Raw genomic sequence first — 17,337 nt, 5'->3', positions numbered from 1 at the left:
ATTCCAAGGTTCATCTTTGTACAGAAAATCATGGGTATTTATAGATTTTGGCGTCTGTTAAATCAACATCATTTTACAGCCAATCCGATAACAACACATTATGCTACCGACCAATAGTAGCACGCCACGTTGGAATTCTAGAACGTTCCATCACACTCTGATTGGCCAGGACTCTTCGGCTCCTTGTGGGCCTCTGGAGGCTCCGTTGACGTTCTCCGTAAGCCGACCCAACAAGGAGGCAAGTGTTAACTTAGAATCCTGAAACGAAACGGAAAAGTAGAAGGCTAAACATATTGGGGCGAGAATTGAAACCAGACACAGAGAGAATGAATAGCAACTGGAAAGGAATGCCCACGACAGGGTTAGACGGAGAACGCTGGTGTGTGGCCTACGCTCCTCCACGAGGTGTAACAGGCGTAAGCAAGTGAGATGAAGTTCACGTAGCAGGATTAAGAAAACCAAAGTTCTTTGTAGCAAACTGTCAGATACCTCGCTTGGACATTCTGTATATTGAAAGAGTGAATAATCAAATATGGTCCATCTTACTGACCTCTACCACTATAGTGTTACGTTCAGTACCCAAAACGGGAAGTAGGAACATCAAGAGTGGTACAAGTGAAGACCTATCAATCTCAAAACACAACCAACGTAGTCGAAAATGCACTCATCATATATAGATCGCGCATTCATCTTGATAATTAATCAGAATAAAATCACATATACAAAAATACTCAGAATTGTAACAAACCACATGCTGCCTGCCTTGCTGAGCACAGTCCACGTTAAATTAATACAAGGATATCGTGTCCCGAATGGACATCACACCCAAATAAGCAAATGTCATACCGAATAAAATATCACTGAAAAACAAAGAAAGATACTACCTAGAGTAACTATCATATTGAAGTTCACCAAAAACAGAAATGAGTCAAAATTTAATTTTGTGTATTTATCCTGTCATATCATGTGGATATCAGTCTCATATTTTACCATAGTTAGCGAACTCGTTCCTCGAAACTGACCATCCATGAAATCGGGACTATTGAGGTGAATGTAGGAGACATTCACGAAGGTTGTTGATGACCATAAATTATATAACATTATTACGTAACATTATTATTAGGCAGTACGGAAAGGAGAGTCACCAACCAAAATTTTGAGGGGTTGTTTCACAGGTCCTTCTTAATGTTGATCAAGAGGTGAATGAATTTTATTATTCTCTGACTTCTCTTATTTTGAGGAAGGTGTGAAAATGATACTTCAGAAGTGAGGAACTGTTTATTTCAGTGTTGCGCATTGCTCCATATCAGCCCAGAAGTTCAGAAATTTCTGTCGAAATTATTCCATAGCCACCGTTGATGTAAGTAACCTGTCAGTGATTGCTTGAAAATGATAACTTCAGATAGGAGCTTTATAGCTTCGCTGACATTGGATTTAAACTAACAGGGAGTAATTCTCCGGAGACATCTGCTTCGAATTGTCGAGTAGAGCTCAGGTTCGGATTTTGATTTAGAGAAACATCTGTAGATAATTCCATATTGATGCTGATCATGGTGTTTGGATCCGCAAAATTTTAGGTTAAGCTTCTGTATAGAAATGAACCTGAAAGTTACGAACTCATTGAGGCAAATGATTAACGGAACTGTACCTTGGTAACCAAGTGATTCTAATAGAAATATAGTGTACTTCTGATCGGAAAATGTTGTACTGTACCTAAATCGTTTTTGATAGATACTACACGGTCAACAGACTCACGAAAATAAAAACAGATTTGCCTGATCTATTCCGGAATTGAACGCTCAAATTTTTCAATGGTAATACGAGCTTTTAGAAAACAGGAAATGTGATCCCCATTCCTTAGGGACGGTTAATTCACTGAATCAATTGATAACAGTCGGAAATGCAGCCAAACAGTCCAGCAGCTACTGAAGTACATTCAATGAAGAATACGTAACTGACCAACTATATGATGGCAAAGAGAGGAGCAATATCTAAAACTGAGCAAAATGAATTATTCTGATCCCATGAGACCTAAAACATGTGATCAGCCTACTAAGAAAAACAGCAAGAAGTTGTCAACTATGCTTGAGTGACAACGACGAGTTATTTTCACATAAACGTTACATCGAGGGATTTTCAAACACATCCACACAAAATGTGAAAAATGGATCTTAAATCTGTGTCATTCCTCCATCATAGCTTTTGTCTTATTATTCAAGAGTTTTAAAAATGCTTGTATCGCAAATCTTTGTAAACTCGTTTATTTGGTGGTTTGAACATGTAGGGTCGTATGTTGTTTAAAAGACCTCTCATGAAACAGACCAATTAGTGGCAGATGTAAATACATTCATAAACAATTCCAATTAGGTATTTGCACTGAACAGAATCAATGTCTAAATATTTGCGGTCAACGTTTAAGATTGCCGAATTCGGGTATCCACAATAGTGCATCTTAGATACATATGGGACCTTAGTACCGTTTCAAAGGTAAATTCAAGGGATCTAGCATTCAGTTCACAATGGAAGAAAGAAGTTGAAATCCAAAGGTTGTCAATCCAATTTTCTTTCTCGGCGACTATGCAGTACGAGCGTCCACAAATGTTTCTCGACTGTGTTAGTGATGTCATATTTCCGAATAATCTTGGTTTTCAATTCAGATAAATGAGCTTTCACAATTTCATCCCTTAGTCAGTATTTTGGCTATGTGAATTTAACCTATGAACGAAGAAAGCCTCTTGTAGTTAGGATGTATGTTAGTCTTGTAGTGCTACCCGTTCATAACCACACGATCTTTGAAGCTCAACGTATAGTTACTGAGAATATTCACATTCAGCGCTTAACAATATAGAGAAGGTCAAAAGTGGTGAAAGCAAGAACTGTAATCTAAATGTCATGGCTCGAACACGCAGACGTGGTCACTATGTAATGTGTTCCTTTTCACATTAAATATACTATTTTATCGTCAGCCCAAATATGTCCCTCAAAAGTGTTAAACATTATAATGCTCATTATCACAATAGAACAAATATACAGTGTTGGAATTAAGATACTACGATAGCAGCAAAGATAAGTGTGCTAAAACCAACATAGATTAAAATCTCAGCCTGAAATTGTAAGCCAAATGCCTATCAGAATGAAAAAATCTCACTCAGATCCACATAGATTTAATGAAATATTCAAACCTTGTAGTCCATACTTGGTGTGCTACTGACCAGGATCTTACATAACGACCTACCCTACCATGTGTTCTGGTTCCAAGTCATTAGGAACCACTAGGTTCAGACATGTCCTGGTTATTGACATAAAATGATGCTGATGTTTATGTTGTTATGAAAAGATAAGAACTATTTACATCACATTATTCACCAAACTTGTCATTTTTTCGTTAAGACCCAGTGCGTTTGTATATGGATTGATATAATTCTTACTAGAACGCATAGATATCCATAACCACTTTGTTTATTGGGTAAGGAACATTACCGGAAGATGTTTCCTCGATGAGTGGCGACTGCTCCTTCCTCGTATTTTGTACTGAGAAATCCGTCAAGAAATTACCGTTACCAGTTTAAGCTTGTTCTGTCAATCATTTTGCTCTAAGACTTACCTGGATGCACATAGATCTCAAGTGTTGACGAGCATCTATCTGTCAGAAATGCCCAAAAGGCAGCAGCCGCCACTGAACGAGCGAGAGAAGGTGACATTAATTGCTCAGGGGCCACTATCATCAGTGTTTAACTAACCAAACAGCCTTCTGATATGTCAGATTCAGACTTACGCATTGAGAACAGAAAACCGACAACCTGGGTTTATTCCTCCAAGTCAGTCTTTTTTAGCATCCAGCTTTCTTTTGAATGACTCAGTTGAAAGTAGGGATATAGTTTTCTTTGTACTATAGGTTTCGGAAGTTAATACTCTGAAGGGAAAGCTCATATCATGCGTTAATTACGTTCGTTCATAGCCTTTGAATTCGCCCGACATGTCCTCTGAGTTGTCTAAAACTAAAAGCAAGTAATGAAGAGCTTCAAATATAGTTTATACTCCGAAAAGCCCTTGAAAAGTTAAAAATATTATATTTTCCTAACCGTTCAGTTAGTTAAGCGGGAGCTCCTCCCGTTGTTTTGCAAAGTTCACAGCCATGAGCGTTTTGAAGATGAGAAATTTTCATACTTGTTGTGAATATACTTTCCTTTTGTGTACTTATTGCTTCAATAATATGTTTGACCTGCTGTGGTGTTTAAATGAACTGATGATTCCTTTGTACTTGTTGAATGCTTGATTTTGAATTCCAAATACAGTACATTCGATAGTGCTTATCTAGTACTTGATCCGATAACGTTATTTCTGGATTCTTAGTTCATACTATAATTCAATTACTTTTGACTATCACATTGGCGTCGCGAGCAGGAGCCTGTGATGGTATTGTTGGATGTACATTCAACTTCTGAAGGTTTTTAGGATAACTTTGAAAGGTTCGAAATCTGGGCTGTGATCAAGGAAGATATTGAGGATGTTAATATTGCAGCACATTTCCTCACATTCATCGGAAAAGAAGCATACAGCTTATTAAAAACTTTGACTTTACTGGGAAACCCTACTTCGCTTTCTTATACAATTCTCGAGGATCTACTGCTAGACTATGTTAAGTATACAAATTTCGAATGTCGTAAAGGAGGAAGATTTTGTAAAAGGATTCACGAGTATATAAAAAATTCTACTGCGTTATGTTATCCCAACCCAGTGGGTACTCAAGGTTATGCAGATAATTCATTGAGGAGTTGCAATGAAGTTCACGAAGATTGGCACAAGTTTGGTCAATGTTTGTCCTGTGGCAGGTTCCACTCTTTTAATTCATGTAAATTCCGTAATTCTGAGTGCTTCAAATGTGGTGATATTGGATATATTTAGTCAGTTTGTAATACTACTGTTTATCTTGCTGCGACGAATATTAAGTCTTGTAATTGTGATTCTGTTAAATTCAGTGTTCCTAGTGATCATTTATCTTTATCAACGATTTCAGAAGACACTGTAGAGTCATATAGCAGTTCAGAGTTAAATGGAACTCAGAATCCCTGTAAGACAACAGTTTCTAATCAATCGATTTGTCAGATTTCTCATGTTATTGTACCAGATATGGTTTTTCCTAACGATTCACTTATTTCTGATGACACTCCTTGCAAATCTGAGGAAAATATGTTAAATGAACCTAGTCATGATTAAAAACCTGAGGCAGTCTTGATAGATGCTGATTTTTCGAATGATCCATTACTCTGCAATGACATTCCTAATAAATTTCATGAAAATATTTCAGAAGAATCAAATCCTGATGTCATATCATATTTTACCTATCCTCATACGGCATTTGATCCTTGTGAAAAACTTGTTCAATGTGAAGCACGAGTACTAAATGACCTCGATTTTGATTACAATTCGGATGATTTCATATCAACTGCTGTTTATCCTTATCACGAAGTCACTTCTAATGTTTACTTTAACCAATGTGAGAAATATGTTTTGAATGAAGCCACATCATAAATTGGGGATATAAAGATCCAACATTATTTTGTGGGGGAGGATAGTCCAAAAGTCTATGGTTTAAATTCTAGGTAGCAGCGGTTTCAGTACACAACCGACGTGCTGATTACACAATTCCAGGAAGCAGGTGAGTCTGTTCCGATTTCGGTTGTTAATTCTTACACTAATTAGTGCATTCTAGATAATAGAGTTTCTATCCAATACAATGTCAGACAGACACAGGATGAACTTGAGAAGACGTACAATTGATTGCAGACACCTAGACTCCAATTTAAGCTGTGGTGGATGTGGTGTTTGAATGAACTGGTGATTCCTTTGTACTTGTTGAATGCTTGATTTCAAATTATAAATACAGTACATTCGTTTATGGTTATCTAGTACTTCTTGGTCCGATTACGTTATTTCTGGGATTCTTAGTTCATACCGTAATTCAAATACTTTTGGTTATCACGCCTACTTAAATTTAAATTGTTTTAGCTAAAGTTTAGAATTTTCTTTAAGTTCTTTTTGTGGTGCTCTACTTTTAGTTGATTCTCAAAGTGCTTAGTGTCCTGTATATTTTTGTTGGAGATTTTCCTGAAATCTGATTGCATTAGTCGTCTATACTTACGAATGTGAGCAGTCATGTTGCATTTTTCTTTTTCAGGAGGGAATGCAACATGAACATAAAAACCGGTTTGCTTGAACCCAGTTCAAACCCACCCCATACAAAAGATTCTGGAATCTAAACTTCTTTTGGCTATGTATATTTTGTTGTTCGTGCAAGAGGTAACTGGTTTTCTGGGGTTTGCCAGTAAGAAGGTTGACGATAGCGGCACCAGTGAAATCGATACTGACAGTGAAGAATGTACCAGTCTAGTAAATGCAGCCAAGAGAACACCCGACAGCTAAACATGAAAAAGTTCCTCTTGAAACAAACAAAGAGCGGAATATTACTGGGTTTTGACCGCCATGACTATTAAATCGTATTTGATTTCTCGATAAAACCGAAATTGATTCAGTTTATCGGGATGTGGCTGTCAAGCGTGGCGGGAAGTGGACATCAGTGCAGAAACAAAGAAGAACAAAGCCATCCTTACAAACAGCGCGCGTTTGATTGATAAGTCTTTGACAAGCTTACATTCTGACTCGCAGAATACTCCATCAAAGTTTCAAAGTAAGACCATACTTAACCTTAGAGCATCGGCAAAAGGCTTGGTCTCATCGAATACAATTGTGAGCAACTTGTTAGACGCAAACAGTCGCGATCCGGAGGGTGGCGTTACTGACCAGCAAACATGAAGGTGGGGAGATAACTTCAATCCACCCATGTCTGTAGGGCAGAACATTTTGTTTAATTACGGCTCCTTATGTTTAAGTGGGATGTCACGAACTTATGGTATTATTATTATTATTCACAAACATCTTATGGGTACATAAGTGTTGTGAAGAAACCATTTCGGGTTTCTTCAAAAAAATGCAATAATACACATTTTTCAATAATGTCAGCATTCTGCTTGCCATTAAAAAAAAATTAAAAAAATTTTGAGCAATAATAGTAGAATATTAATAATAATAAATCGGGTCTGTGCAATTGAGAAGAATATTGAATTGGGTTTAAAGAAGGAAATGGAGAAAATAAGGGAATAGAAATAAAGGAGACGTGAAATACGCAAACAGTATAATAGGCGTGTTTACGAACACAGAACAAGAATAAACGACTATGTTTGTATCGTCAAATTAGTAACAAAAAACAATTAAGAAAAAATAACTTATAATTGCAGTAAGACATGACGCTAGAATAAATGTTTGTGCAGTCATAGTTTGCAGTGATGCGATGAAAGTCTCAATCGAGTGAAAAAGATAATAAAATATCAATATGTATGAGACATATATGCATAGTGAAGATAAAACGGGTCTGAGAATTTAATTTAAGTGTAACACAAGTTATTGTTTTAATTACAAACTTCGTAATCTTGAGAATATTTATTTAGAGGGAAAGAATGGAGTGAAAAGAAGTGAACACCTAGTGAAAAGTTTTGGTCCATGATAAGAATAATAATTGTGTAATGAATATCAACCTCAGAAGGAAACCAGCAATTGCAAAAATAAAATAAAAATCCTTCAATGCACTCGGATGAATACATTTAGATTTATGTAATAGTATACAGAGTGAAACCGGATATTAGTATAAATATTTGTGCAATAATAATTAAGATTGATGCTATGAAAGTCAAAATTGATTTTAAAGGACAATTTGGAGTTAAATATGTTTAGAAGGATAAGAAGATACAAAAAGAATGTCTAATGTGTCAGGGAACTAATAATGATATTAATAACGGAAATAATGATAAACACGAACATAATCAGATTTCATATATTAAGATAAATAGAAACAAAATAAAATAGATGTGGAAAGATTTAAAGGTTTTATTTTGCTTTTCAAGCAATTAAATGGATGACGGACCTTGTTTGTATAAATCATTATTGAATACATTGATATTCAATAGGTGACATAATCCACTTTCGGAAAGAAAATCGTCAAGGAGACTTTTGAACCGGGTTGTGGTTTCACTGCAACGGAGGTTCACTGGCAGTCTATTCCACAAGGTTGAGTAGCGAATAAGGAAAAAATTCTGACGTAAGTTTGTGTGGGATCTTGGAATCGCTAGAATATTCTCCTTATTGCGTAGATTGTGGGATGATATCATAAGGTATGAAGGGGTGGATACCGAAGAGTAGGAAATACCGTTAATAAGCCGGTAGATAAAGACAAGATTTAATTTGATACGTCTGATCCAAAGAGGTTCTAAGTTGAGTTGTTGACATCTTTGGTAATAGTCTTTGTTATCGGAATACCCCAGAATAGCTTTGGTGAACTTTCTTTGAACACCTTCAATTCTAATCACGTCAGTATGTCTACAATTACTGTAAACTAAAATACCATATTCAAGAATGGGTAAGATACATTTTCTGTATAGTAACAATCTCGATTCGATATTATTGAAGTTTAGCATTATCAATCCGATGAGCTTTCTAGCTTTGGATACTTGAGATATAATGTGTTCAGAAAAGTTCAGACTGTTGCTATATCTTAAACCCAGGTCACGAACAGTGTTAAGAGGTTTGAGTGTATGTGTCTGTACAGTCAGATTTAAGTTAAGACAGCGACCAATGTGAATAAATCCACTTTTGTCAACATTAAGTGGCATATTCCACGAAATAGTCCATTCGTACAACTTGTTTATTTCCTCTTGGATTACCGCTGAAATATAGCTTTCTTTCATGGGAGAAGAGAACGAATAAACTACTTTCAGGTCATCAGCAAAAAGAAAAGGCTTGCCATACTGAAAGAGGGAACACACATCATTGATAAAAAGGAGAAAGAGTAATGGACCAACCACACTTCCTTGTATAACCCCGCTGGTTACATTCACAGGCTTCACTTCCTACCCAGAAATCCTATTACAAGCAAACTAGACAATTCGCTAATATACGAAGCCTACTCAAGACCCTATAACACCTTAAAAAAAAACGAAAGGGGCTCTAATAGCTTCGATAATAAAAGGAAGATAGCCAATTGTATATCACAATACCGTTTCTAGCACTATATTTTATTTTATAATCACACATAATCCCATAATCTCAGCTTCTTTCCAAATCGCCTCCATTTGTCAGTTGTATGTCCACTCACACCTTGTTAACACTTATTTTCTTTAACCTATTAAAATGCTCTTTCTTAACAAATACCTTAATAAAGAAAATTAAACTGAGTAATCATACCTTAAGCATTCCTTCAAGAATATTGGCTACTCTGCCTCTCGTGTTTTCTTTTACTTGCCCCCTCTTTCAGCCCCCTTGAGATATGGAACGTGTGGCTTCATCCTGCACCATCCTTAAAGCCTTGGATATTCCAAAGGGACATAAGGTTGCGATTTCTAGAAGCTCATACCTTCAATGGACCTATCCTTGACCATCAGTCGCACATTCGCAACGCAACTTTCATGAAGCGCGCCAACTGTAGTACTGCTTAAAACCATCTACATTCATATCTTATAAATTATCAACCCAGCTATGTAATTTACTGCAGTGGATATTGTATCATTTGTATCAATTTGATCTTGCCTGTAAACTGGCATGTCTCATGTAACAAACTGTTATTTGAGAATAAATTATTATTATTATTATAATAACTAGATAGTCGATGATTTAAAAACATCGAGACATTCATTTTACAGCACCTGACATGATAGTTCCACGGCAGTTCAAATAAAAAGGTTGATAAGGGGATTGAAGCAAATGATGAACCTCACTATGTAGACTCCTTAAAGTGATCCTAAAGTTAGAGACACAATATATTTTGATAACTTGAACTTGGAGCCAAGATAATGTCAATGTTTGAGTAAGACCTGACGTGCCTCTGGAAGATAGGATAAAGCGAAGGTCGGCTCTAGCTTAACTAGAAACTCGTTGATGGAGTGACGAGTAAAATCACTTCTTGGTGGATTATTGGGTGGTCATGTCCTGGAAGTAAATGCTACCAAGACATGTGTGGACAAATTGTCTTCTTGTGGACGTTTGCACATAAATGCTCGTAATAAAGGAAATTAGATCCATTAACAAGGAGCATTGGTGGACAAATTAAAGCCACCTACTTAGCTGTAACTAGAAAAGAGTTGTCCGTTAATAAGATTTCGTTTTTTAATTTATTGGAATATAATTAATTGAGAAAAATTGATACAGGTACGTAAAAGATGTTCTTTTGTTTATCACAAATCATTCGGACATTTGCTTCATTTTTTCAAATCTCATGATAGTGAAACTTTTGAAGTCACAGGCTGTGAACTCACTTTTGAAGACTACATTTTTACAGTGTCATCTGTCGTAGGCAATTCTGCTTAGTTGACGATTTTATTTTGGGGCACACTCAACTATGGAGTAAATTTTATCAGGTGCTTGGCATTAGACGCTAACGCACCTGAATCTAATTGGACCGAGGAGACCGACGATGAACTTGAACTTTGTTTCTGTAGTCGACTACTGACGACTCTAATAGAGCACGCTTAAGCGCAGCATGAATCTGAACATACTCTGTAACCACCTAAATGACAATATTCGGTTTGAACGCAGAACTAAGAAAAGAAACTTTACTCGGTTAGACCAGAATGCATTCTTCCGTATAGCGTGCAAAGCGTTTTTGAGCTACTCGTGTTAAATTTTATAAAAACACAAACTCTTTGTCCATTTTAAACGATCCTAATTTAAGAAAAGAAAAAATTATATCAAATGTACATAATACCCCCGACGATACATCCTGCGCTACACAGTCCAGGGTTTCTCTGTCACAGATTAGCGTATTAAACGACGAATAGAGTACTTAATACAAAGAGGTTGAATGCCTGAGAATCAATAAAAATGTTCATAACAAGATGGGATCAAATATCTGTTTGCAGGAATTCCAGCAGTCCATCCAAACACACAGTCATAGGTTATCAGTCACACACTGACTTTTAGCCTGGTCAAACACGACCTTAGTGTCAATAATCCGGCAACATGCAACAGAAAAAATAAGTAGCGAAAGGAAAGTGTTTTATCAAAGTCACATAATGAAGGCTCAGAACAGGAAAACTAAAGAACATAAAGTGTGGTTAAAAGGGATCTGACTAAAGGTAAAATACACGGCAGGAAGAAGAAACAAATAAATGACAATACTGTACAACAAAATGCTGTAGAGGAATTTTCAGCGTTTTCTTTCCATTACACATACGGTTTCATCAAACCCGAGATCTTTGAGAGACGCAGTAAGCGTTAATGCGACCGGGAATATTGTGTGTCTTAATATCCTTACACTATCAGTAGTGGTAATCGCACAAGTCACGAGAAATTATTAAAAAATGCTAGTGATAACAAAAACTGATTACAAAATAAATTCGTGTCAACTATCTCTACTTATTTCCCGCCAGAGTATCTGGTAGTTACAATGGTTTGCGAAAAAATGAGGAAGAAGTCGAATGCACACACGCTGTAACAAAAACAAAAAGAATACATGATGATGTTTCATGAGAAAGTATTGTGCTGATAGATGTATGTATAATACGATATATGACTTATGCGTTAGTGTTGTGTGATTTATTAGTGTACAGAGTTATGTAAGGGAAGTTGAGTACTACAAGTACGAATGTGCAGACATTGATGATGCCTCGTAAGGACTGTATGATAGATTTTGAATGTTTTGTTTGTGAAAATCCCTCTATGTATACACATGCAGTTTTTTCCTATTGATTCATTTAGTTGTACATTCTGTTGGTTTTTTTATTCCATTTGAGTTGTCAATATTTGTATTTTATCATAGTTTTTATTTTTCTTACGCCTTCACTAAGTTTCCGTGTTTCTTCCTGAACTGCATTTATGTTGTTTTACTTGATACTTAGTCTTGGAGGCAGCCATATTTGTTTGTTCCTCCTTTGGATTGTATTGCTTGTATTGACTGGAATTGTGCATTTTTGATTGTGGATTGAGACACTCTTCCAGAGTTGGAAACACTCTGTGTTATAAAGCAACTAAATATTATCTTTTGAACGAATCTGTGCGTGATCTATCCAGACAGGATAGAATAACCTTTATTTGTTGCGACTGGTAATTTTCCCGCATCATTAATCGACTTCCTAATTTATTGTAATTTAGATTTGATTAATTGAACAATTATTGGTTGGGTAGTTGGGTGGTCATATTTGTTTAGTTAGTAATGTACATTAGAATTTATAGTAAATTTCAGAACCGTCACTTTACCAAATCACTTTGTTTTGGTTTCAACCGGGCAAGGGTGTGTATCTGACCCACCTAAACAGTTATTCTTCAGTCCAAACCTTAGTTTGGATCTAACAATGACAGTGATAATAAAATATCAAACTCCTTAGGTGTAATCACAAGAGAAGATGATTCTTTAGTGAATAATTCACTCAATTATAATTATGACAAAGTAAAAATATATGACATGACGCGTAAACATATAGAGTTTGGATAATTATATGCACATTTTGTGAAGAAGGTATATTGTGACCGTTAAAAACTGGGATGGATTGAGCATATTTTTTGTTGCTTTATGTTTATATCTTGTCAATCCGCAAAACGGACATGGTGTTCAGGCTTTTACTGATCTGCCTAGATGTGTTGAGAATGTATGATCATTACTTGTTTTCTCTTTGTTCTCCGGCTTCATTGTAATAGACGATTTATGTTGTTTGTCCAAACTACTATTTTATTGCTCTTGTTGGTTATCACAGAAAACAGGTTTTACTCTGACTATCGTAATAATTTCTCTTTTTCAATTCTTGTCAACGGTGGGGTGTTTACTTGTTCGTTTGACGACTTTGTAATTGTTTACAAACGGCGTCGACGATGCCAAAAATGAATCTGTAAGTCAGCAGATGTTCTTTGAACTTTGACTGACGGTCATGTTAACATGGAGCTATCATATCAATCTACTGCATAGTCTGCAATAAACAACTCGCAAAATGTGTTGGATGATCGGGTGTTTTATTACCAGGGTTGACTAATAGTCCCGGTAATACCAGGGTTCTACTGAAGACTCACTCAGATGATGTGCGGTTGTTATCTTCTTTAATGGTCGAATGGATACCAAGGAGTAAAACATCGGAACATGTTTAACAGTGAAGTTAGATTTTTTGGCAGGCTTTTGAATCTTCTTCTACCGATAACTTGATCATGGGTCCGAGATTATCTTGTTTTTTTGTATCACGGTGTTGAAGTACCTTCGTGATAATACGCCTGCTACGATGTTAGAGTGTCCTCTGATAAACTGAACGTTGATTGTAAACCGCGAGATGTAATGCAATTGTAGCGCTCCACGTGGTAACTCTAGATCAGACAATGTGGTAAATTAATAAAAGATGGGCTTGTGATCAGTCATTATCATAAAATAACTTTTCTGTAATGGGAAATTGAAATGTGTTACCTCTAGGTAGATGGCTAGTAATTCAAGCCCGAAGGTGCTATAGCGTTTTTGGGCTGGCGACATACCTACAGAGAAGAACGCTGGGCACGTAATGGCGTCACCGACTAGTCATCGTACTGTCCCTACGGCGCTATATAAAGAATTGGTGCACAAAAGATGGTGACTTTAAGGTTCAAGGTTTAGACGTTTCAAGATAGAAGCATTTACCGCCATGGACTTGGCGTCTTTAAAACCTGTCTTTGCATCGTGTGGTAAGCTAAAATCTTTGGTATCCCCTGTCCTTGTTTTTATTTGATTAAGCCTCAGATCATCAGACAGTTGCACGACTAGTCAAGGAACGGTAAAGACTACACATCCTGAGAAATTGTGGTGGGGGTTTCGTTGGGTTGGATTCTGAATGGTTAATAACAGCGTCCATCGCTTAAGCGATAGAAGAAAGCAGGCTGGTGGACGGGTAGTTATTTAATTGGGTCGTTCAATAAAATACTTGGGGCGCCAGGTTCTCTTTTTTAAACGCACAAAAATCGCAGTATTTAATATACACTATGAATATAATACCTATAAAAAATGAGGAAGTAAATGCATACTTGAATTATATTGTCTTGATATTACTTAGATATTTTCTGCCAACTCCCAACCAGTCAACCGAAATTAGTATACCAGCATCTTTCCATAATCGATTTCCATAGAAATATCGATTCGATCATCTTACTAAGTAAAAAAATATCAGTTCAGTTTCTGTGGCACATTGAAGAATTACCAAGAGTATGGAAAGTAGGAGAACGAAATAAGAATATCTGAGTTGACGCAAGCGGGCCACTCAACACCATGCTGATGAGGTACGATCTTCCCATACTCTATCTAGCTTATTAATGTTTACTCATTTGCCTGTTGAGTCGCCCTGAAGTCAAAAATAGAGAATTAACTTTGGAGAACAAAGTAAATGAGACATTCAAACGTTAAGAATTAGTACACTATTTGCATAAAGTTATCACATACAAAAGGAAATGTACAAATATAAGTGTTCGGTTCGACACAAATGTTTGGTTTCTAAAACGTTTTGGGAATCCAGGAGGAAATAGAAACAGTGTGAACATCCTGTGCACGAAAGTGAAGTGTAAAAGAATGTTACTTTTTCAAAAATAATACCTGTGTGAACCTGCTATAAATTGGATTCACCAATTTCAATCAAATATATGACTTCGAGTCCGTGACGACCACCTCTTTATATTCTGGTTCGTATCCGTGGATACAGAAAGTGTCATAAGTATCGCTGATAATAATGGACTCTTTAATCTAGGCCTCATAAATCCTCTATAAGGTTTAAATATTCTGAATGAATCCGTTCATTATTCAAAATTTTATCAAATCACATAAATATTTGGATATCCCGCAGTACAATGATTTGAATTAACGTGCTGCTCGAATACATGGGCTACCTGTTCCTGCCATCTAGATATTCTAACAAGGTACCTGTTTTTGTTTCAACGCGTCAGGTGTCTATTAGTTGCGTAGCCTATTCAGGTGTGCCTATGGAGAGTTCAAGACCTTTGGCTGTACAAGTTACAAAGAAGTACAACCGGAGACATCGTGGTTGCTGAAAATATGGAGTGAAAAGGGTGAAAATTATTCACATGTCCATTCCTGAACCGTTAGCATCTAACTGGCTATCACTCGATATTTTTCGTCAAGATCGATCGAGAAATAAGAAAAGAAAACTTCCTGAAACACTTTTATCAGAAAATTCTATATTGTACTGAACATATAATGTTAAATAAAATTAATAATAGTAAAGTTTTCAACAACAATTACATGACAGGGAATACAATCTTTAGGAAAAATAAGGAAGCGGATAAATACTTGGGTTACATTGTTTTGACATCACTGTAATATTTGCGAACAACTCTCAACCATCATCCTAAGTTACTACAATACTGTGCGAATCTATGTGTCCCAGAAAGTCAGAAACTGGAGCATCGAGTACATACTTTGGATAATCAACCAAATCAGCATGACTTTCAAGGCAGTCGAACAGAATAAGTAGATGGTGTACATGTTTGTCTGTGAAAGATCTGGCGACCAGAAAATCGTCGATTTGCGTAAATAAGAAATCTATACATCTTACGACTTCATCTGTAAACCACTGAAACGTTTAGGCAGCATCTTTTGGTCATAATGGTACCCTCAACAATTTGAACAGGCCGAAGGGTGTGACGTTGGCAGTCTTTCTGATGCTACTGGAATTTGATGTCGAGCTCAGCCTCAGCCCAGCCTCAAAATAATGTTTTCAATGTGAAATCAAAATGGTCTAGCATCTATGGAGCCTGCAACCTGCCTGAACTCGCATCACATTAGATTCAGATATATGAGGTAATTTAAAGGTGGGTTTGGTAGAAGTACACCCATTGTCATGTTGATCATCAGAAACATACACTATACGTAAAAGCCTACAGATGTGGAATGGTAATCATTATAACAAGAAAAATTAATTTATTTGGCCCACCATAAAATGGAGACGGAACAAGTGTGTCAATTCCAAAATAGTAATAAAGTTATTTCGAAAATGGTAGCGCACTATTTAAAAGGGATAGTGGTATTATTCCTCGTTGAGTTGAATTTACTGTTTCGATCGTATATCATACATCAAAATTACTGTTTACACTTAAATTGAATTTATTTCAGTTAAAGTGATATTATACTTGTGTTTATTGACCTTGCCTTTGTGTATTAACTGCATCAAAGCATATGTGATCGAATTTGACTTTCTTTATTCAGATAAAGTCTGAAATTTTTACATTTCCATTTTTGTGTTACCATTTTTAGCTTATTTTTAAGATGATAGTCTCTGCTCTGGACAGGCATTTTACTTATTACCTGTGGAATAAGGAATTCAGTGTGATGGGTGGGATAAGTGGTTCCATAAGTTGTGTACCCGCTTAAATCCCATTATCTATAAAAGGTACTCGAAGCCCAACTCCCATTGACATTGTATGTTTTATTGTCCAAGCAAAGCAATATTTATCCGAGAGGCAATTAGCCTTCTGGCGTTGATTAACAATAGGTTGGTGAGAGCTATACCGGTACTGATAGAGAAGAATGCGTCAGTGTCGTAAGTGCTGTTACGGCACGTACCAGACACCTGATTGCGCAACACTCAGTCGAGATTACCGTCCTGAAACAATTAATGAGCTACGCACCATTAGATACAGGTGGCCAAGTTGCTACAGCAGCGATTGATGACCCAAACAAAACCATTGTTTTCCCGACTAGTTCTAATGTGGAAGCTGCAACTGATGGGAAATTGATGACGCGGAGACATAAAAGAGAAGGAAAGATAGCCCAAATAGTGCCTGTTTAGTTGAAAAGTCCTTGGTGGACTCATATGCTGAGCCGCAGCAGAATAAATAGCATCGACTGGCGATGAGTGAATTCGAATTTAAATGTGTAGTTCCCGCTCGCAGGATAATAATAGTTAAGTCGTGAAATGATAATTACATTGACGGGCGATATTCGTTGCTGCAATTCATAATAATCATAAAATGTGAAGTCAGTGGACATTGTCGTCTGCGTTATGACAGATGCATTGAGTTATCGTTAAATATGTATTAGTAGAAGAACGACCAGAGGAACAGAATAGCGACTGAGTAGACGAGGTACGTAGAGTCGTATTCCTTTTTGGTCGTGAAGCCTAGAGTGGTTTGTGTGGTTTGAGGGAGATGCGGTCGACCTCGTTTGTTACAAAACCGTACCAAGGCATGACAGAAATACCAATACATATGATTAGCGATGGCGGCGTATGAGACTGACTTGGATGCGACGAACAAGAGTGTATCTTTGAGAGACTAGCTCTA

Source organism: Schistosoma haematobium, chromosome 2 (assembly GCF_000699445.3).
Source record: "Schistosoma haematobium chromosome 2, whole genome shotgun sequence".
Classification (NCBI taxonomy): domain Eukaryota; kingdom Metazoa; phylum Platyhelminthes; class Trematoda; order Strigeidida; family Schistosomatidae; genus Schistosoma; species Schistosoma haematobium.
This window is presented reverse-complemented; position numbering follows the sequence as displayed.